The sequence below is a fragment of the Sapajus apella genome, unplaced genomic scaffold, assembly GCF_009761245.1.
Source record: "Sapajus apella isolate SASKATOON/1434 unplaced genomic scaffold, GSC_monkey_1.0 scaffold80, whole genome shotgun sequence".
Lineage (NCBI taxonomy): Eukaryota > Metazoa > Chordata > Mammalia > Primates > Cebidae > Sapajus > Sapajus apella.
In genome coordinates, this window is record NW_022437020.1 from 7,288,724 (window position 1) to 7,310,786 (window position 22,063).

The following is a 22,063-nucleotide window of genomic DNA, read 5'->3' on the forward strand; positions in this document are numbered from 1 at the left end:
AAAAAAAAAAAAAAAAAAAAAAAAAATTAGCTGGGAGTGGTGGTGCACACATTAGTTCTAGCTACTAGGGAGGCTGAGGGAGGAGGATTGTTTGCACCCAGGAGTTCGAGGCTTCAGTGAACTATGACTGTACCACTGTACTCCAGCCTGGCCAACAGAAACCTAATTCTTTTAAAAAAAAATAAAAATTAAACAATTTTTTAAGTGACCTCTTGAAGTCGTCCTTCATGTTTATTCTTCTTAGGTTCAGAACAACTTGTTCAATATTAATTCCATAGAACAGAGCTGACCACACTATGAGCACTCAATTTGAAAGCAACAGTATATCAAAAATACCATTTTCAAACAAATTCTTCTTTTCCAGACTAGAAATTATTAATAAATCAAAAAAATTATGAGTTAGTAGTTTTTGGTAAAGTTGGCATTTCACAAATTTTTTAAGTCAGAAAATTCCTTAGAAACATGTTTTGACCTGGCACGGTGGCTCACGCCTGTAATCCCAGCACTTTGGGAGGCCAAGGCAGGCGGATCACAAGGTCAAGAGATTGAGACCATCCTGGCCAACATGGTGAAACCCCGTCTCTACTAAAAATACAAAAATTAGCTGAGGGTTGTGGTGCATGCCTATAGTCCCAGCTACTCAGGAGGCTGAGGCAGGAGAATTGCTTGAACCTGGGAGGCATAGGTTGCAGTGAGCCGAGGTCGTGCCACTGCACTCTAGGCTGGAGACAGAGTAAAGACTCTGTCTCAAAAAAAAAAAAAAAAAAGTAAAAGAAAAGTAAAAGAAAAGAAACACCTGTTTCATGTTTTCAGAAATTTTCAAATGATTCCACAGTTGCCACATAGTCAATAAGGAAATACTTCATGCTTTTATTTCAACTAAAATTCTCTGTTCGCAGTTTATGGGTCTCATTGGCCACTGTGCACATGAGAACATAAGGAAAGCATGCACTTTAGAGCTGAGCAAGCTGGACTTTCCTTACCTATGCTGCTTTAAACACACCGCTAGAGGAAGGACATTTAAGCTATTCTCCTGCTGTTAAAAGATCAAATATCTCCCTACCTATTTTAAAAAAATTGTCAGTGGAGAAGGAGGACGTTCAGCTTGAACGTCAGTAATTTGATAAGCATGCTGCTGATAAACAAAGAACACCCTGGGCTTTGCAGCAATTGCCAATAACCAAACCAATAAGCACACAATCCAAGCTTAACCCTAACCTTAATTTTTTTTCTGTCTTCATTACTGAAAATGTTCAAATCTTTTACATAAGTTGTTACTTATTCATAAGTGAGCTGCAAGGGGAAACCCAAGCCTAGATCTAAGATACATTCTTTTCGAGGTACATGCAGGCCTTACCAGTGATCTTGCTGGGGACATATTCTGGCCAGATCAACTGCCTCACCTGCAACGTTGCTGTTTTCTGGGTCTCATTACATATAAATAACTTCTCAGCTTACTCACTAAGCCTTGTGCAGGTCCCTCTTACCTCTTCAAATACTCTGCATGTGTAAGCACATACATCTGCACATGGGTTTGTTCTATTCACAGGAATCTGGGAACCCCTACAAAACAGCAGGGAAGAAAGGGAGAGAGGGTGGGGTGGGCACCCAAAATAAGGAAATAGGAAGACAATGGCAGGAAAACAACAAAAATCCTAAGTAGTTCTGTTCTCCAAAGAACTAAATGTAAAGGGTCCCAGCACACATTTGAAAAACAAGAGCAGCCGGGGGTATGTGTCAGTCATCTTTCTGAGCTCCACATTGGGCGCTTGGATGGAGCAATGAATGATGAATGGAATACACCGACAAACAGTGCCACAACTGACTCCCCCACCGTGAAGACTCCATTAGACTGCAAGGTGCACTTCCTCGTACAACAACAATCCAACTCTCACCAACAATCCTCAAAGTTTCATCCACAGAACAAAGTCCTCAGTAGCGAGTCTCCAACTTTAAATGTTCAAAAGTCCATGAAGACTAAGAAGACATACCTGGGACCTTTTTATTGTCTGTTGATTTCTAAAGTTTTAGGGGTCAGAAGTCTCTTTGAGAGTGTGGTGACTTCTGGGGACCCTCCTACCAAGAAAAATGCATACAGAAAAATTTTGACAAAATTTTGACATGGTGGACACTCAAGATTCCATGCTGGAAAGGAATTCCAACTTGGATCCCTGCCAGCAAGCAGAACCAGGGCAGAGCCAGGAGGGGAAGGGACTTGAGAGACAGTGATTGCTGCCTGTTGACAGCTAATGGACAACTTAACACCGATTCCCCACGCCCTAAAACCATCCCTGACTTTCCCTGTCAGAAGGTCCTCAGGGTAAAAATCTATGCCTAAACCTATCCCTTCCCCTAACTTCTACTTTTTATTGATGTGTAATATTTGTACATATTTATGGGGTACATATTTTGATACATGTATACAATGTATAATGATCAGAATAATTAGGATATCCATCATTTCAAACATTTACCATTTCTTTGTGTTAGGAACATTTCTAATCTTCTAGCTATATGGAAATATACAGTAAATTACTGTTAACTATAGTCACCCTACTAGAATGTATTCCCTCTATCTAACTGAATGTTTGTACCCGTTTACCACCCCCTCTTCTAGTGTCTGGTAACCATCACTCTACTCTCTACCTCCAAAGAGATCAACCTTTTTTGCTCCCCCATATGCGTGGAAACACGTGATATTTGTCTTTCTCTTCCCCGAACCTTTAATCCCAGCAGAGAGACATTCATTCAGCCCATGGTCACACTCATTATCATCTGGAAGTCAGAATGACATGGTGGGCATCTAGGATTCCACACTGGAAAGGAATTCCAACTTAGATCCCTGTCAGAGAGCAGAACAAGGGTACAGACGGTAGGAGAAGAGACTTGAGAGGCGGCGAGTGCTGACTGTTGACAGCTAATGGCCAACTCAGAGATCTCCAGAGAACAAGGAGACAACCAAAGACCACAGAGAGGCTGAGATAAAGACAGGAGATTAACACCCACAGGAATAATCCACTAGATGGAAGGGGATGGAAAATCTCAAATCCTCCTTTAAAGAAATTTTGCCTGGAAAAACCTTTGAGCATGTGCCATGTACAAGTTTAAATAAGCAAGACAAACAGCCACGGTAAGTGTAAAAGCAGTGCTACTGATGATAAAGTAGAAGAGAATGACAAATTCCCAGGCAAAATGAGATATAGAAAATAACCATGTCAACAATGTCTAATGGGACTGTCGATAAGTCCCCTCCATATCTTGGTCTAATTAAACCTTTTTCACAAATGCCGGCAATCAATAAAAAATTATTTATTATTCAATGTGGGCTTCAGTTTTAATTACTAGTAGTACAACATGCTGCAATTCTGAGAGCATCTGATCTCCTTGAATATACTTCTTAACAAGTCTAAAAGAATGACATGATGACATAGTGTCTTTTTCTTCCTCATCTGTAGCACTGTTGTTGGACTGAGGACTGCGAAGGCCCCTGGGAGCAGCTGATGCATACAGCTTTATGAGTAGTTCTTACAGAAAAAGGACAAAAGGAAGTCCCCAGACAAGGTGAGAAGGAGTTAACGTCCATTCACTTTTTAACACCTTACACTCCCTAGAGCAAAAATAGGTGAGTTTAGAAATGCTTTAAAGGCCTTAAGCAACTTAACCAACAAAACACAATATCTAAACTTTTACAGACAAATTAGCCACAAGATGCACACCACAAAGGCACAGAAATGTTCCTCTTAGGTGCTATTTGCTTACAAAGATGCTCAAGAGTCTTCCTGTCTAAAATCGTTTACAGGACTGAAAGATATACTTATTTACACACTTAAAACTGTTGCTGATTATTTTGATTTAGAGATTTTACGTCAAAGAGTTAAAATAACAGGTCGAATAAATTATTTTTGCAACAAATATTAAGTGGATTCCATCTCACATTGTCTAAATGTATTAATATGTAAGCTCTGAGAGGCCAGGATTGTGCACTTCTTTCTTTTTTTTTTTTGAGATGGAGTCTCACTCTGTCACCCAGGCTGGAGTGTAGTGGTGCGATCTCAGCTCAATGCAACCTCTGGCTCCCTGGTTCAAGCAGTTCTCCTGCCTCAGCCTGCCAAGTAGCTGGGATTACAGGCACACTCTACCATGCCCAGCAAATTTTTGTATTTTTAATAGAGATGGGGTTTCACCATGTTGCCCAGGACGGTCTCAATCACCTGACCTCCTGATCCACCCACCTCGGCCTCCCAAAGTGCTGGGATTACAGGCATGAGCCACCGCGCCTGGCCAGGTTGTACACTTTTACTTTAACGTTTGATACCTCTTGCACAATGCCATAGTGTTGAAAGGGCATCCAACAAACACTTTCCTTGGAAGGACTACATATCAACTAAAATCAAAGATATGAAAAAAATCTCAGTGCCCAATTTCCTGAACACACAAGCTCATCCAAGGTCCTGAAGGTGTGCATAAGAAAAGAACCATGGAGAAAGGCTTTTCATTTGGCAACGAGCAAAGAAGTGGTAGAGGAAGTGGTAGCACTTCCTCTAGCGAGTTAGCTTACTAACTGCAAAGCCTGTCTTCCTATGGACCTGAATTTCACCTATGCTTCATTCACCTTGCAGCTAGAGGCACACACCACTCAGCTGTGGTCTGCAGACTGAGGAACCCTGAGACCTTCTATTATTTTGCCACATTCTCAGGGAAACATCACCCCACACACAAACACACAAGTATTCAAACAATGCCAGGGATCTGACTTGGGAAGACGCTTGGGAGGTGGGACATAGTGTTCCCCACCTCTTCCCTGTCCTATGGGCACCAGCAGGAGGTAGAAGCCCTATCCAGCCAGGGACACCATTTCCACTGCCAGAGGAAACAAAATGGGTTCAAGTGGAAAGCTTTTTGTTCATGCTGTCTATTCCTTTAACATCCTATTTTAACTAAAAAACCATATGTTTTAATATATTAAATTCTACCATTTCAAAAAACATATCAAGGCAAATCTACCTACAAGATTCGCTGCACTTGCAAATTGCTGATTATCGACAATAAGAAATATTTTCTGGGCTATTGAAAACATTGATAAAGCTCTTTAAAAAAAAAAAAAGCTTTTAAAGGGGAAAATGAACTTCACTTTTGGCCTCGGTTTTCAAAAATATGATGAAGAGGTGGAAAACAGCACAAACCAAGCCACATCGGGTAATTACAGTTATGCCTCATGTGTCAAAACGCCCTTCCATCCTAGCGACCCTGACAGGAGTACTTCCTGAATCTAACCTGCAGCACAGAATGAAAGCCTGCCTGGAAAAGAAGAGTGGAACAGAAATATCCACGCTCAGAAAAGACATTTCATCCTACCTATGAAAAATTAAAATACTGAGGTCACTCATCGCCAGTACCATTACTTACTGAGAGATTAGATAAAAAAACCTAACCAATGTATGTAAAAAGTAACTGTTTAAAAACAATGATACAGAGAGTACAACAAAAAGAAATACAGATGGAAAAAAAATGAATTCAAATGAACCATGTGAAAATCCTATCTAGATTTCTAAAAGTTCAGAAGGTACCACTGGGCAGGTGGGTAACTAACGGGAAAGTTACCCACCTGGTCCCTACTCTGAGCCTGGTCCCTATGCTGATACCAGGCAGCCCTGGAACAATATGGCTGGCTAGATGAGCTGGAAATTTTCTACAAATAGAATCATAAATTTGGTGCTTGGTTAAATAACCCCCTGTGGAGATTTTCACAATAAATGAACTAACAAAATAAAGTTAAATCTGATAGCACAGAATTATAGATACAAGATGATCATGACAAAACCGTTGAAGATGGTACTGTTTCTGAAGTCTCCAAGAATAAATCAACACATCTGCGTCCCACCACTCATAATAACTGCGTCAACTTTTGGCATTACAAAGCTTTTACAAGAGGACTAAAAAGGGACCACGAGGATATAAAGAGGGATATGTATGGACCCATAGAGATTTAATATATTTATCAATCGATAAATATATTATCCAATCCCCAACTCAACTATTCAAATTGTGTAGCTATATTAAAAATATTAAGGATGACCCTTGAAGTATAAAACGTAATGATTATTTATCTTTCAATGGATCAAAGTTCACATTTGTTAAACCATTCATAAAATTGGAATTTTCAGAATACCTACTTCATTTTTTTTTTTTTTAGATGGACTCTCACTCTGTGGCTAGAGTGCAGAGGCATCACCTCAACCTCCACCTCCTGGGTTCAAGTGATTCTCTTGCCTTACCTTCCCAAGTAGCTGTGACTACAGGCATGTGCTGCCACGCCCAGCTAGTTTTTGTATTTTTAGTAGAGACGGGGTTTCACCATGTGGGACATGCTGGTCTCGAATTCCTGACTTTGTGATCCACCCACCTTGGCCTCCCAAAGTGCTGGGATTACAGGTGTTAGCCACCACACCCAATCCATCTTTGTTTTGTTAAAGTATAAATCCATTAAGCAGAAAAATGGAGGAAAAGTGAGAGGTAGGAATCAGAACAGAGACGGGCGCTCAGCAACACCAGGCGGGAGAGGAAAGGGATTTCTGGGAATTTGGAAAGCCTTGTGGATTTAAATTCATCACTTGGATAATCGACAATTTATTATTACTGAATTTACTTAAGCTTTAGAATTAATGAATGAAGGGGATTCTGATTCAATGAAAAACCTTTCAGGGACACCCTAATGACTGAAGAATAAAGCACACTTGATGGCCTTGAACTTCTTTGTACCTGCCTGGGATCCTGGCTCACCCTTCACCCATGCCCTTCCCCACACCCTGCTGCCTCCAGCCAGCCCTGCAATCTGCAGAGAACACCTTCCTCCTCCCGATCTGGCACAGGTCCCCACCTGTACCTCGGTAAGGGGCTGCTCCGCTGTCACTGCACAGAAGCAGATGTTCTCTCCCTTGCGTGCCATCAGCATGCCCACCATGAGATACTCCTCACTAGCAGAACAACACAGACCCATCTGCCATCTCCCCGTTGGACCATGGACGCCATAAGGCCAATCCTTGAGGGCCTTGCCTAGTACACAGCTGACTCCAGCTGCACGCTGGCTGAGAAGGACTGGGTTGTGCAATCACGGTGGAGAATTTCCACAACCCTAGAGTACTGCAGAGATCGTAGCCATTCTAAATGAAATATAAGATCAGCTAGTAAGTTTAGAATATTTTTCTTTTTAAAGAGCTTTCACTTCTGTTGTTGGGATGTATTCTCAACATACCTGGAAATAATTATTGTTGGCACGGCTAGGCAAGGTGGCTCATGCCTGTAATACCAGCACTTTGGGAGGCTGAGGCAGGCAGATCACTTGATGCCAGGATTTTGAGACCAGCATGGTCAACATAGTGAAACTCTATCTCTGTTTAAAAAACAAAAAGGAAAAACAATTAGCCAGGCATGGTGGCGCACACCTGTGGTCCCAGCTACTTGGGAGGCTGAGGCACAAGAATCACTTGAACCTAGGAGGCAGAGGTTGCAGTGAACCACGATCACGCCATTGCACCCCAGCCTGGACAACAGACAAGTAGTAGTGTTGGCATGATCACTGGGTGAGAGAGAGAGTTAATGTATAATATCTATACATTAACTTTACATCCATCACAGAACAAAGTTCAAGGTGTCTGAAGCCCTGAAGTTATGCAATAAAAAGCAAATCTTCTGGATACAACTGGATACAATCATGATACAACTGGATAAAATGGACTATTATTCAGCCATGAAAAGGGATGAAGTACTGATACATTACAATATGGATGAACTGTGAAAATATTATGCTAAGTGAAAAAAGCCAGACACAAAGGGTCACATGTTATATAACTGCATTTATATGCACTATCCAAAATAGGTGAATCCATAGAAACAGAACGCAGACTGGTGGTTGCCAGGAGCTGAGTGGAAAGGTGAATGGGGAGTAATTACTTAAGGGGCGCAGGCTTTCCTTAAGGCATGACAAGATATTTCGGAACTAGGCAGAGATGGTAGTTGCACAACAGTATGGATACACTAAATGTCAGGGTTGTTCACCTTTAAATGGACAATTTTATGTTATATGAATTTTACCTCTATAAAAAAATTTTTAAACAAATCTTCCACCACATATATCAAAGAGGAAGTCTAAAACAGACTCCCATTTTCTCTGAAAACACATGTGAAGCTGGAAACAGAACAGTATAAAGAATTATTCGAAGAACTTGCTGTTATTAGAAAAAAATCTACAAAGTATTTAAATTGGTTTAATATTTTCTATTATTTAAACTCTGGAAATGCTTCCCAATATGTAGAAAATGTCCTCTTTCCTGTGCTAGAAGCCTCTATTTGTAATGAAATCTACTTTCCCTTATTTGGTAAGATCCCAACATTCTTCCATATGTAATTCCTTTGGTGCAAACACTATACCAACATTCTATGTGTGTTACTCATGAAGGCTAATTGTTTTAGCACAGAATTTCTACTTCTAAAAGTTCCCCTCTTTCTTGTCTTGTGATAAAAGTAGTGTAACAAAAACAAAAAAATCTTGCTACAGCCTGTTTGTGACTATTACTCCACTCCATTACAAATTACAACATTTTCTGTGACTTCTTCTGGTTAACAAGGAGAAAAGTTATATCCCCAGTAAAGACACAAAAGCTTCAGGTAATTAAAAACTACAAAGTAATGAAAAGCTAATCCTGTAGCGAAGAGGTGTGGGCTCAAAGAAGATGGGGTGTTAAATATGCAAACTAATGTCTATTTATTGCTAACACAGCCCTCGCAAGAACAAATCAGATGCCTTGCCAAGTGTTCTTATCAACAACATTTGTTTTCTTCAGGAGAATTGAAAAGCTACAACATGTACCCCTGCCTGGCCACACACAAAGCACAGCCCCCTCCTAAGCACCCAGGATGGGAAATAAAGCTCTAAAAATATATTGCATGGCCACTGAAAGCCACATGAATGCTAACGGGGCCATGCTGGGCAAGGTGGCATCGCAGCTACAGAGCCCTGTTAGAAGTGTGTGACATCTACAAGCACACCTGGAGAACTCACTCACCTGAAAGCAGGTTTTAATTGGTCAGGAGTTGCTAAACAACTTTCCAGTCCAAGCACTCAAAATGAAGGCACAAAAGAAGTTAAAACCACTTAACCCAGTAGCAACAAAGGAATCTGTACCAGAATTTAAGATTACAACCTGGATGAGATCAAAACCGTTAGGCTTCCGAAGGGACTTCACAACCTTTCCAGGGTTCTGCGGATGCTACCTTGTTAACATGGCTTATAATGCCTCACCAATAAAGAGAGATGGGTGGGGAGGTGGACAAGGCTAACCAGTCCATGCCAAGACAAGGACACATTCTTTGGAAAGAAAGAAAGAAAGAAAGAAAGAGAGAGAGAGAGAGAGAGAGAGAGAGAGAGAGAGAGGAGGGAGGGAGGGAGGGAAGGAAGGAGGGAAGGAAGGAAAGCAGGCAGGGCACAGTTGCTCACGCCTGTAATCCCAGCACTTTCGGAGGCTGAGGCAGGTAGATCATGAGGTCAGGAGTTTGAGACCAGCCTGACCAACATTGTAAGACCCCCGTCTCTACTAAAAATACAAAATTAGCTGGGCGTGGTGGTGCATGTCTGTAATCCCAGCTACTTGGGAGGCTGAGGCAGGAGAATCGCTTGAACCCCGGACTCAGAGGTTTCGGTGAGCTGAGATCACACCACTGCACTCCCTGGCAACAAGACAGAAACTCCGTCTAAAAAATAAAAATAAAAAATCAAGAGTTCCCAACCACATCAGTTGTACCATGTTGGCTGTTGCTAAAATCAGACAAGCAAACAAACTAAAGCCCTGCAGGTCATTTGCAACCCTCAATTCATATCCTGAAGTACAACACCAAAAATTAACAAAAGGAAAGTGGAAGGACCTAAACACATGAAGAAAAACAAAACTGGACTGGAACAAAACATTTCCCTAACTAGGCTATGTAAGACGGACGCCACAGAACATGTCAATATGAAATGAGAGGCGCTTATCAAAATGGCATTTACACACATTGCATTGGTTTTAATTTTATCTCAAAGTTTCCTTTTTTGTTTAAATTTAGTTGGCAAGTTAGAGTACACATGATCTCTGTAACAAAAAAAAACTAACCAATGGAATATATGTTGCTGTCTTATTTATTTATTTGTTTGTTTATTTATTTATTTTGAGCCTCACTCCATCACCAGGCTGGAGTTCAGTGGCATAACCTCAGGTCACTGCAACCTCCACCTCCTGGGTTCAAGACTACAGGCACATGCCACCATGCCCAGCTAATTTTTATATTTTTAGTAGAGATGGGGTTTCACCATGTTGGCCAGGATGGTCTCAATTTCTTGATCTCATAATCCACCCACGTCAGCCTCCCAAAGTGCTGGGATTACAGGAGTGAGCCACTGTGTCCAGCCTGTTTTTCTTTTTGTTGTTGTTTTGTTTTAACCCTGTGAGTGAGTTTCACTGTTGTCATCCAGGCTAGAGCACAATGATGCGATCTCGGCTCACTGCAGCCTCTGCCTCCCAGGTTCAAGTGACTCTCCTGCCTCAGCCTCCTGAGTAGCTGAGATTACAAGCATCCGCCACCATGCCCAGCTAATTTTTGTATTTTTAGTAGAGATGGGGTTTCATCATGTTGGCCAGGCTGGTCTCGAGCTCCTGACCTCAAGTGATCTATCTGCCTCAGCCTCCCAAAGTGCTGGGATTAGAAGCGTGAGCCATCACGCCTGGCCAGAAAACATGTATGTTTGAAAGATTTTTTTCATTTAAAATTTTTTGTGGAATAAGTAATAGAATCACAAGGTTCACAAATCAAAATGAAGTCTGAGGCAGGAGATCACTTGAGCCCAGGAGTTTGAGGCTATGATGAGCTATGCTCATGCCAGTATACTCCAGCCTGGGCAACAGAGCCAGACTCCATCTCAAAAAAAAAAGGAAAGAAAGAACAATCAAAATCAAATGATATTAAAAAAAACTTTTATTCATCTCCTATATATTCTTCCAATGTTTTTATGCAAATATAATGGTCACTGTACACATGCAGGATTACTATCATTCAGACCAAGTAAGCTGCATCATCACAAAGACGGGAAAATGTACCCTGCAGTCTCTATACACACATCACACAGGCCGCCAACCAGGGAATAAATGCTAGGCAGGAAAGACTGATTGATATAACAGGAAAGGAGCAGTCAAGGGCTGTGTAGCTAAGATGTGTGATTTGTCTGTTTCTCCCACTAAACGGAGAGCCCTCCGTAGCCAGGAACAGTGGCTTACTTATCACTGCACCCCTCCATACCTAGAAGGGTTGCCTAGCACTTGAAAGGTGGCCAAGAAATGTTTGTGGAATAAGTGCATCAGCCAATATTCTGTCATGGAGGAGTTAGGGACTGAATGGGACCTGAAAGAAGGGAGGGATGTGGAGATACTCACAGAGGCAAAGACTGTTCTGGTAGGGACAACAGTTCAAGCTCAGGGGTAAGACCATTAAGCCACTGGATGGAAATGTAGTTGGAGAGTCTGCCTCAAACCTCAGCAGGAAGAACAAGTTCCTGCAAAGATGCATGCTTTTGTGGTGGCCTCTCCTGCCTGGGTGACAGTGAGGAATAGTACCTGCACCCAGAGCTCTCACAGACTCAACCGGGTAGCCAGTCTCAGATAAACTATGGAGGCAAATCACAAATGTTTGATCCCTGGCCCTTTCCTCTGTGACTGGTCCATGAAGTCACTTTTCCTGCCTGCTCTGAATGCTTCCCCGTCTGTGTCCATCCTCGCTTCCTCCCAGGACTCTGTGGCACTTTCCCCTCTCCCAGTGTGGTTCACCATTGTTTTCTCCCTCCCTCTCTGCCCCTGTAACTCATGTAGGACCCAGCAAAAGCTTGAGAGGTATGCAGTGACAGGCAGCACTGTCATGTCTCTGTGACACCCCAAGCCATCAGAGACTATGCCAGCCAGTAACAGATGTACACACACCCAAGTGCTCCACAGTGCCTCTGCAGACTATCCTACTGCAGAACACTCTGGAACTCAGAGCCAGGGCTGCCTCAGACAAAGAGCTGCAGAGACCCAGCAGTAGGGCAGGCAGGTCACCTGTCCACTGGCACTGAGGCCAGGTGGTGTTTATGCCCCGGCTCTACCAAGAGGATAATGATCTACAAAGCTCTGTGCTAAACTCATCTCCAGTTTATTTTACATTTGGCAAGAGGAAGCTGTTCAGTATATATGTCACTTTGAAATGCTTTCATAAATTAGACATTGAAAAGCAAACAACATGGCCAAGAAGAGCTGAGTGACAGCTCCCTTCCCATTTTTATCACTGTGGTGTTATTTGGTGTGTATCAAAGGATGGGTCATCAGAAAACATAAGAAATAAGCCTTCTTACATAATACTCTCCAAACTGGACAGTGACTTGGAGTTCCCAAAACAGAATCACCATCCTAAAACCTCCTACATGGAACTGAAGAGCTGGACTAGACACACTACAAGTGGTGCCAGTCTGGCTTCCTTCTCCTGCCCGAGACAGCCCCTGGCAGACGCCGTGTTGCAAAAACCAGCACGCACACATGCCCGCAATGCCACAGCGACATGCACTTGGCTCAGCTGGAGACATACAAGTACCCACGTAAATGGTCAAAATGTTCAAGTCTCACAGTAAATAATGGCACTTGTATTACAGCTATCGTTATAAAAATCTGTAACACTTCAAGAGACCATTATGAAGCTATTAAAAAGATTTTGCATTCAGTTTTCAAGATGACTTAGGCAGAATGCCATCACTATAGTAATTACTTTATTTATCACTATGTAAACGGATGCTTTTTTTTTTTTTTTTTTTTTTTTGAGGCAGAGTCTCACTCTGTTGCCCAGGCTGTAGTGCAATGGCGTGGTCTCAGCTCACTGCAACCTCCGCCTCCCCGGTTCAAGCCGTTCTCCTGCCCTCAGCCTCCCAAGTAGCCAGGATTACAGGCGTACATCACCATGCCTGGCTAGCTTTTGTATTATTATTATTATTTTTTTAGTAGAGACAGGGTTTCACTATGTTGGTCAGGCTGGTCTCGAACTCCTGACTTCAGTTTATCCACCCACCTTGGCCTCCCAAAATGCTGGGATTACAGGCATAAGCCTCCATGCCCAGCGGATGCTTAATCTAAAAAGAGAAAAATGATTCACTTAAAAAAGAAAATGATGGTGTTCTCACACAATAACCAAGCAAAATGTGGCAGCAAAGGCAGTGGCTCTGTCTGCGAATACTGGTCATTTTGAACTAGAAGTCTCACAGCACCATAGGACAGGCAGCTGAACTGTTTGAGAATGAAAAAGTAGCAAAATGAAGTAATTCTGCAAGACAGACTGTGGCTGAACCTCAGATGGCCAGCACAGACACCTCTTTCGTTAGCAGGTTCAGGCAATTTACCTTTCAGACCTGCTACACATAGATAACTTAAACAAAGGGCGTTCCTCATGGACTAAAAACGCCTTGAAAATATTCAATTCTATCTGAAATAGTGCCTCAGATTCCTATGAAACTTGAAACTAAATCTTCTTTTATTCAGTACAGAAGGGGTTAAGAAATCTTCTGACATACATGCATAGCAACAATTTCCAGGTCCTTACTTGTGCTGGCAATTTTGCAAGGACATGAAGCTATTTCTAGAGTTATCTCACTGCAGCAATACATGTGTTCATCAAACAGACCCCCTGGAGGGCCCTTCTTCTGTAATGCAGGGGAGGGGACTTTCCACATTGGACCAAGACAGTAAAGTGCTTCGGCTCTTATACACTGACATCCTGAGAAATGAGAAAACACATTAAATTATTCCAAAGACAGGACTTTCATTAAAATTAAGAACAGACATACACAGGTTTAACCTAATACTGCTGTCCTTTCTGGGGCACTTTAGATAAACAGACTGTGAACATAAGACAGAAACACCTGCACTGAGACACAGATGACAATACCCTCAAATCTGGGCTAGGCCAGTTAAGCATTTTGTCGCAAGTTTTCCATCTGTGAAGTGAAGAAATGCCCCTCCCACTGTGTGTGTATACATACTTACAGACCTACAATTGATGTCACTAACAAAGATTACTCCATTGATAGAATGTACGATTCGCTATACTGAGTGACGGAGACAGAGGATGAGCACTCAAAGAAACAGAGTCCTTTCTGCAGAGAAACGTACTGTATTGTGCTTCCTTTATAGAAGTACCCTATTTTCTTAGAGTTGAGGGCAATCCAGCCCCACTGATACAGCATCACTCTAGAGCTGTTTCCAAATGCAGACATGCACATCTTTTTTTCTACCTCCATCTCACAATACAGCAAAGAAAAATGTACACAAATACACTCTTTATGGGGAAAACAGTCGCCTGAATAAACATACTGCATCCCTCCCAGTCCACTCTCTGAAGTAACAAGGAGAGTAATCTAATGAGCTTACAGGTAGTGCGATGAGAGTGAGGGCCTTCTGAGGCCCTAAGGATCCCCCAAATCTCCAAGACGGAGAGCAGGTACAGCTCTCCATGGTCAGTGTACTTGAATGTCCATCCAAAGGGAAGAAGGCCGTGCACCATGCTCATCCTGATGACCCTGCTGAAACCAGAGGGAAGGGGCTTCCATAAAAGGCGGAATAGCTCCCAAGCCTTATGTGGTCAGAAGAGACTGGGAACAGGGCAACCTAGCGGCACAGCATCTGTTTCCTGGCTTATCATCTACCATCTGCTAGTCTGCCATTCCTTGAGTGACACTAACCCATGACTTGTGTGACGGCTAAGGGTAGCCATCAGCAGGCAAAGAAAAACCATGATCCACTGAGGATGATGCAGGAACGTGATGGAGAGTGACCAAGCTCAGCTGCAACAGGTGGCACCAGCTGAAACAGAACTAATCGAATCAAGATAGGAGAACTAGAAGGGAAAAGGAGTAAGAGAATACTCGGAGACACAGTTGGAGTATAAAAACTTTTGGGAATTTAAAAAAGACACTTTAAAATTTTAAATTGAACAGAAAAGATCTATTGTCCTAGAGTATCAAATTCTGGAGGAGTAAGAAGAAGAAATGTGAGCATACAAGAGCAAGGATACTCTACTGGAATCTGTGAGTGAAAACACAGAGAACACATCCAGGAGACAGAGAAAGTCATGGGAATGGCAAGAATTCGGGGAATCCAGTCCTTGATGAAAGAATTAGTGATTTAATGCTGGTACCTGTTTCAGGAGAAAAATAAAGATCTATTTTCAAATTGTTAGGCACCAGTAGGTTTGAAAATAACACACCTTTCAAATTAGCAAGGGACTTGTTCAATTAACATGGCAATTGAGAAAAACAAAAAGTAAAATAAATGGCAACCACTGAATAAGATGAAAGCAATAAAGCAAAATTTATGCATTATCACAGTAAAGAAAGATAACGCAGAATATCCCTATTAAAGAACAAAAATGTCTCACTGGGTTTTAAAAGTCCAGCTCTATTTAAAAATAAACGTTGAACAAGAGTATACCAAGCAAAGGCAATAAAAAAGAAAGCAAAGCTGGCAATAGTAAAATCAAACAAAGAACTCAAGGCCATTGAGCACTGAACTGGACAGAGAGGGGTACTACACGTGATAAATATATAATCCATGAAAAAAAAATACACATATTGATGCATCAAGCAAAATGGCAGCTAAATACACTAAACATTTCTCTTAGAAATATGAAACTTTAAAAATTATGAGAGGTGCCGGGCATGGTGGCTCACGCCTGTAATCCTAGCACTTGGGGAGGCCGAGATGGGCAGATCATTTCAGGTCAGGAGTTTGAGACGAGCCTGGCCAACATGGTGAGACTCCATCTCTACTAAAAACACAAAAACTAGCCAGGTGTAGTGGTGTGCGACTGTCCCAGCTACTCAGGAGGCTGAGGCAGGAGAATCACCTGAACCCAGGGGATGGAGGCTGCAGTGACCCCCAAGATCGCACCATCGCACTCCAACCTGGGCGACAGAGTAAGATTCCATCTCAAAAAAAAAATTGTAAAAGGTACTTCATTAATTCTCAATTTGACAGTTGAAAATATACAGGAATTTGGAAGATCTGACTATAATGCAATCAATAAGTTTGATTTACTAAATATAGAAAATAAAACCTTTGCATTTTACTAAGGGCATAATTTTTTAATGTCCTCAAAGCAATTAAAACATAATCATGTACTTGGACACAAGTAAACTTTAATAAATCCCCTCAGATATTTCAGAGCTGCATTCATAAATCACACAAACAGTATCAAAAGATAAGCAAAAGAAAAATTCAGGGACAGACATACTTCTAAGTAATCTTAGAATTACTTAGAATCAAAGGTCAAATATTTTAATTACAAACCAACTAGAAAACAGCAAAAAGGAGATCAATTTTCTAAAACCAAAGATAAGCTATTTTCAAAGAAAATTTATAGCCTTAAATGCCATTATTTTAAGAAGATTAAAAAGCAAATGAGATAGGCATTTAACTGAATAAGGAATAAAAAAGTAAATAAAAATTAAATACTGAGATGAAATTAAAAGCTGGATAAACATAAAATTAATATACCTAGTTTTTTGAAGATAAAATATATAAACTTCTAACAAACTTGATTAAGGGAAAAAAGAACAAAAAGAGCAAAAATATGTGTTAGTAATGAGAAAGGGTTTATTATGATTACCAGAGAAATTATAACAATAGTACAAATAACCCTGTGCAATACACTCAAATCTTAGATAAATTATTTCCCAGCAAATAGAAAATATCAAAATCCAGGGAAAAGGTTAAAAAGCTAAACAGAACATCTATAACATATTCTGAAAAACTAAAAAATTTGTTTTAAAATGTTTTGGGATGGGACTAAGGGGGATGCCTACAAAGTTTTCCAGTTAATTTTACTTTAGTATTTTTAAAAACCAGGTTTTTCCTATATTATGTAAATGCTTCTAGACTCTGGGAAAGGGTAAAATTCTTCTCAAATTATTTAAAAACCGTAATCCTAATATCAATACCCAATAGAAAGCAAACAAGGAAGAAAACTACAGACCACTCTCTACAGGGGTTTGTAGGCTACAGTCACAATTGTTTTTTTTTAAAAATTAGCGAATCAAATAGCAACATATCCAAGGAATACCACACCATAACAAATTAGGGCTTATTCCAGGAATAAAAAGATGATTCAGTATTGGGAAATCTAATCAACGTAATTTATTACACTACCAAATAAAAGCAAAAGCTCACAATTACATCAAGCCAAAAAGGCATTTCATAAAATTCATCAGCCTCTTCCAATAAAAATTAAAGCATGAATGAGTACACACAACTTAAATATGATAAAGTATATTTACCAAAACTTAAACATATGCCTTGTTAAAACACATTTTTATTTAAATCAGGAACAAGGCAGCAATGTCCTTTTCTTTCTTTCCTATTTTTTTTTTTTTTTTGAGACGGAGTTTTGCTCTGTCACTCGGGCTGGAGGGCCATGGCACAATCTCACTGCAACCTCCACCTCCCAGGTTCAAGTGTTTATCCTGCCTTAGACTCCCAAATAGCTGGGACTACAGGCATATACCACCACACCCAGCTAATTTTTCTATTTTCAGTAGAGACAGGGATTTGCCATGTTGGCCAGGCTGGTCTCAAACTCCTGACCTCAGGTGATCCCCTTGCTTCAGCCTCCCAAATTGCTGGGATTACAGGCGTGAGCCACCATGCCCAGCCAGCAGTGCCCTTTTCTATAGTCCCAGCATAGATGGATGTATACACATACACAAGTAAATTTACTGTAATCCTGTTTCATTAGCAAAACAGGAAGATAAAAAAAGAAACAACGCAAGTGTCCATCAATACAAGATGGCTCGACTAAACTATGGATCATCCACATTGTGAACGGATGAAGTTTTAACTTTTATTTCAAACTCCACAGCAATTGACCTAAATTGATATCCATACACTGAGAAAAAGTAAAAATGTAACAAAATATTGTATAAAGATTATTCATTATACTAATAGCATGATCTCATTTTTATAAAAACCTAAAACTATACTACATGTATGTACATATTTTTATATTCCTAAAGAAAAAATGAAGATTAACGTGGACACAAAATCTTCTCTATATATCTTTTATTTTACAGTTGGATCACTTTTTATTTTGTTAGAGAATTTTAAAGAGACCAAATATAAACATATACATATATACATACACACACACACACACACACACACATATACATACATACACACACATACACACACACACATATCTGTTTCAATGACACAAAGTGCATTCCAGGCACACAACATTTAGAAAAGAAATTCTCTGTGTATTATTTCTTGGGAAGGCAGGAAGGGAGTACACCACAGCAGCTATCCTCAGATCAACCTAGGTGTGAATCCTGACTTCACTTAGTAGCAAGTTCTTTAGTCTCTAGGAGCCTCTGTTTCCTCATCTGTAAAATGGGGATAACCACTCCACCTCTTATTAGCCTGGTATGAGGATTAAACGTTTACAACTAGCTTGCAAATCAGTCATGACTAGTGTTCTTTTACTCTAAGCTCATTCCTCTCAAAAACAAAGACAGAGGCCGGGCCCGGTGGCTCACATCTCTAATTCCAGCACTGTGGGAGTCCAAGGTGGGTGGATCACGAGATCAAGAGATCGAGACCATCCTGGATAACATGATAAAACCCCATTTTTACTTTAAAAATACAAAAAAAAAAAAAAAAATTAGCCAGGCGTGGTGGTGCACGCCTGTAGCCCCAGCTACTTGGGAGGCTGAGGCTGCAGAATTGCTTGAACTCGGGAGGCAGAGATTGCAGTGAGCTGAGACTGCGCCACTGCACTCCAGCCTGAGTGACAGCAGGAGCCGTCTTAAAAAAAAAAAAAAAGGCAAAAACCAAATTTCCCTCCCTGTGGTTTCCAAGAGCTGCCTGGCAGTACCCAACCATGGCTTATGTTGCTTCGGAACACGGCAAAATTTCAGTGGGGACTCCTTTTCAGTGTTGCTGCAGCTGCTAGTGTGAGTCAAAGGTGAGCTGAAAATGCTGGTGGTCCTCGGTTTTCATGTTGGGAGTTTATCACAACCACAACACCAACCTTCAGCTTCTCAACTGGTACTTTAAAAAGCAGCAACTCACTCAAATACTCACAGGCAGATTCCTGGCAGGGGCCTGGGATTTCCTGGATTGCTTAAGACTCTTTTGGATAATGAGAAAAGGACAAAGGAAGCACTAGTAGAGCTCTCTACTTCCAAATCCTCAGGTCTCCCCTCCAAGACAGAAATGCAGAAAGAAAACATCAGGGAGAGCCATAGCTACTGCAGCTGAACTGCCTGGATTAATTAAGGGTCATTAAAAGCAGAAAAGAAAACTGAAAGGGAAAATTTGGAGACCTGGTTACCTCCCAAACCTGATACCAATCCCATTCTGTAAGCTCTTATTCATAACAAAATATGAATAAGAAAAAAATTCAGGAAAAGGAGTTAAATTGTGCATTAAATATACATTTAAATTTTTGGGAAAAAGGAAAACAAGGCTTCTCTGAGAAATGAGCTGGCTGGCTGGATGGCAGGAACCCTGAAATATCAAGAAGCAGATCTGTCCCAGAGGAGGGAGGGCACAGAATTTACTGCAACAAAGACTTTTCAAGAGTGAAAAGAAAAAGCATCTCAGCTTAACTGAAAGTATCCTTTCTCTATTACAGAACGAACTTGCATCCAAGAGAGACCTAACTCACCTCTTTGTATCTCATATTGTCCAAGATACTTGTTTCATGATCCAAATAATATCATAAAAAGATAATAAAGCCATCTGTAAGAAATATTAATTCACCATGGTTTGGCTAACAGAATCTTCACAATCTCCTCCCAGATGATAAAGTTAAAAACTAAATGAAATAAGTCAAAAGTTTCTTTTGTGTAAAATCCAATTAACTTTATAAATATATTCTCCACAGGAAAAAAGAAAACCCCACATCTCCTTTAAGAGCAGGAATTTATATCAAAATTTATATGATTATCAGCCAGGCATAGTGGCTCACATCTCTAATCCTGGCACTTTGAGAAGCTGAGGGGGGTGGATCACTTGAGGCCAGGAGTTCGAGACGAGCCTGGGCAACATAGGAAGACTCCATCTAGCCGGGCGAGATGTCTCATGCCTGTAATTCCAGCACTTTGGGAGGCCAAGGCAGGAGCATCACGAGGTCAGGAGATTGAGACCACCCTGGCTAAAAATAAAAAGTGAAAGCCCATCTCTACTAAAAATTAAAAAAAATTAGCTGGGTGTGGTGGTGGGCACCTGTAATCCCAGCTACTAGAAAGGCTGAGACAGGAGAATCACTTGAACTCAGGAGGTGGGGGTTGCAGTGAGCAGAGATCATGCCACTGCACTCCAGCCTGGGTGACAGGGCGAGACTTAGTCTCAAAAAAATAAAAAGACCCCATCTCTACAAAAAACACACTAAAAAAATTAGCCAGGTGTGGTGTTGCACACTTGCGGTTCCAGCTCCTTCTTGGAGGGATGAGGTGGGAGGACTGCTCAAGCCCAGGAGGTTGATGCTGCAGTGAGCCAAGATGATGCTGCTATATTCCAGCCTGAGCAACTGAGTGAGACCCTGTCTCAAAAAAAAAAAAAAAAAAAAAAAAAAATGCCAGGCGCAGTGGCTCATGCCTGAAATCACAACACTTTGGGAAACTGAGGCGGGCAGATCACTAGGTCAGGAGATCAAGACTATCCTGGCTAACACGGTGAAACCCCATCTCTACTAAAAATACAAAAAAAAATCAGCCGGGTGTGGTGGCATGTGCCTGTAGTTCCAGCTACTCAGGAGGCTGGAGTAGGACAAACACTTGCACCCGGGAGGCGGAGGTTACAGTGAGCCAAGGTTGTATCACTGCACTCCAGCCTGGGCAACAGAGCGAGATTCCATCTCAAAAAAAAAAAAAAAAAAAGTATGATTATCCAGCCCCAAACATATTCCTTATCTCACATGAGTAACTTTGGCTACTATTTTATGTTTTCCGTCTGCAATATTTGATATTGATTGAAATAATGCATTTTAACTAAAATTGAATTGTATCACTTACAATAATTTAAAGTCAATTTAATATTATGCACATCATTAGTTTGAGCTACATTATTCACATGTCAGGTATATTTGGGGGACAAGGCTTACATATTTTCATTAATAAACACTCTATTTCTTAAACGTGAAGTTTGATGAAAATGACTCCACAGACAGCAGGACCCATTATCCAGGATGGCCACTTGCACTGAGTTCTTACAGTTCTGATTTTATAGAAAAATGACCTGGTGTGGGCTCAGAAGATAGTCATAAATGTCAAGAGTCCACACACAAATGTTTTGTGGAAAGCATCTGCGTGTCACTGGCTAACATAGAGGGAGGGAGGTCTGGAAGGGTAAATGCTGGGCCAGGTATCTCAGCAACTGTCTAAAAGGTTTGGGACCACCTCAACTCATCACCCAAAGAACCAATACTGTCTGCAAATCTGTACAGAGGAATCCTGGGAAGACAGCCTGATGCTCTAATTCCCGTGTAAACAAATACTGGCAGACTTAAAAAATACATGTATAATACAAACAGTGAAGAGTTTGTATTATGTAAGTTGTTTATACAGAAGACTTCCTTGGGCTGGGAAAGGGAAAGGGTAGGAGATGTCCACACAAACCACATCATATACCCAAACAATTATGTTATTTGCATAGTTGAGTCTCTGATAGTTATATGTTTATTTCTTAGCATTTAAAAGCCAGCACTTCAGTCTTCTTATTCATGGGGAACTTCTCCCAAAGACAACTGTGAACATCTCACATGTAAGATTTAGAAGCATGGGTCAGAGTATAAGCCAGGTAATTTGTTTGGAAAGCAACTTGGCCATATGGGTCAAGAGCTTTAAACTGGTAACTTTCCACAGAAATCCCACTTCAAGGGATGTACTGTAGGAAGATAACTTGAAATAAAGGACAAAGATTAAGGTACAACAGTGTTTGCTGCAGCTTTCTTTCCTTATAATCAT

General features: G+C 41.0%; 1 protein-coding gene across 1 annotated transcript in view; it reads right to left on the minus strand.

The window, feature by feature from the left end:
- IGF1R (insulin like growth factor 1 receptor) overlaps window positions 1–22,063 on the minus strand; it is a 314,344-nt gene that overhangs the window by 184,780 nt on the left and 107,501 nt on the right. The window lies entirely within an intron of this gene.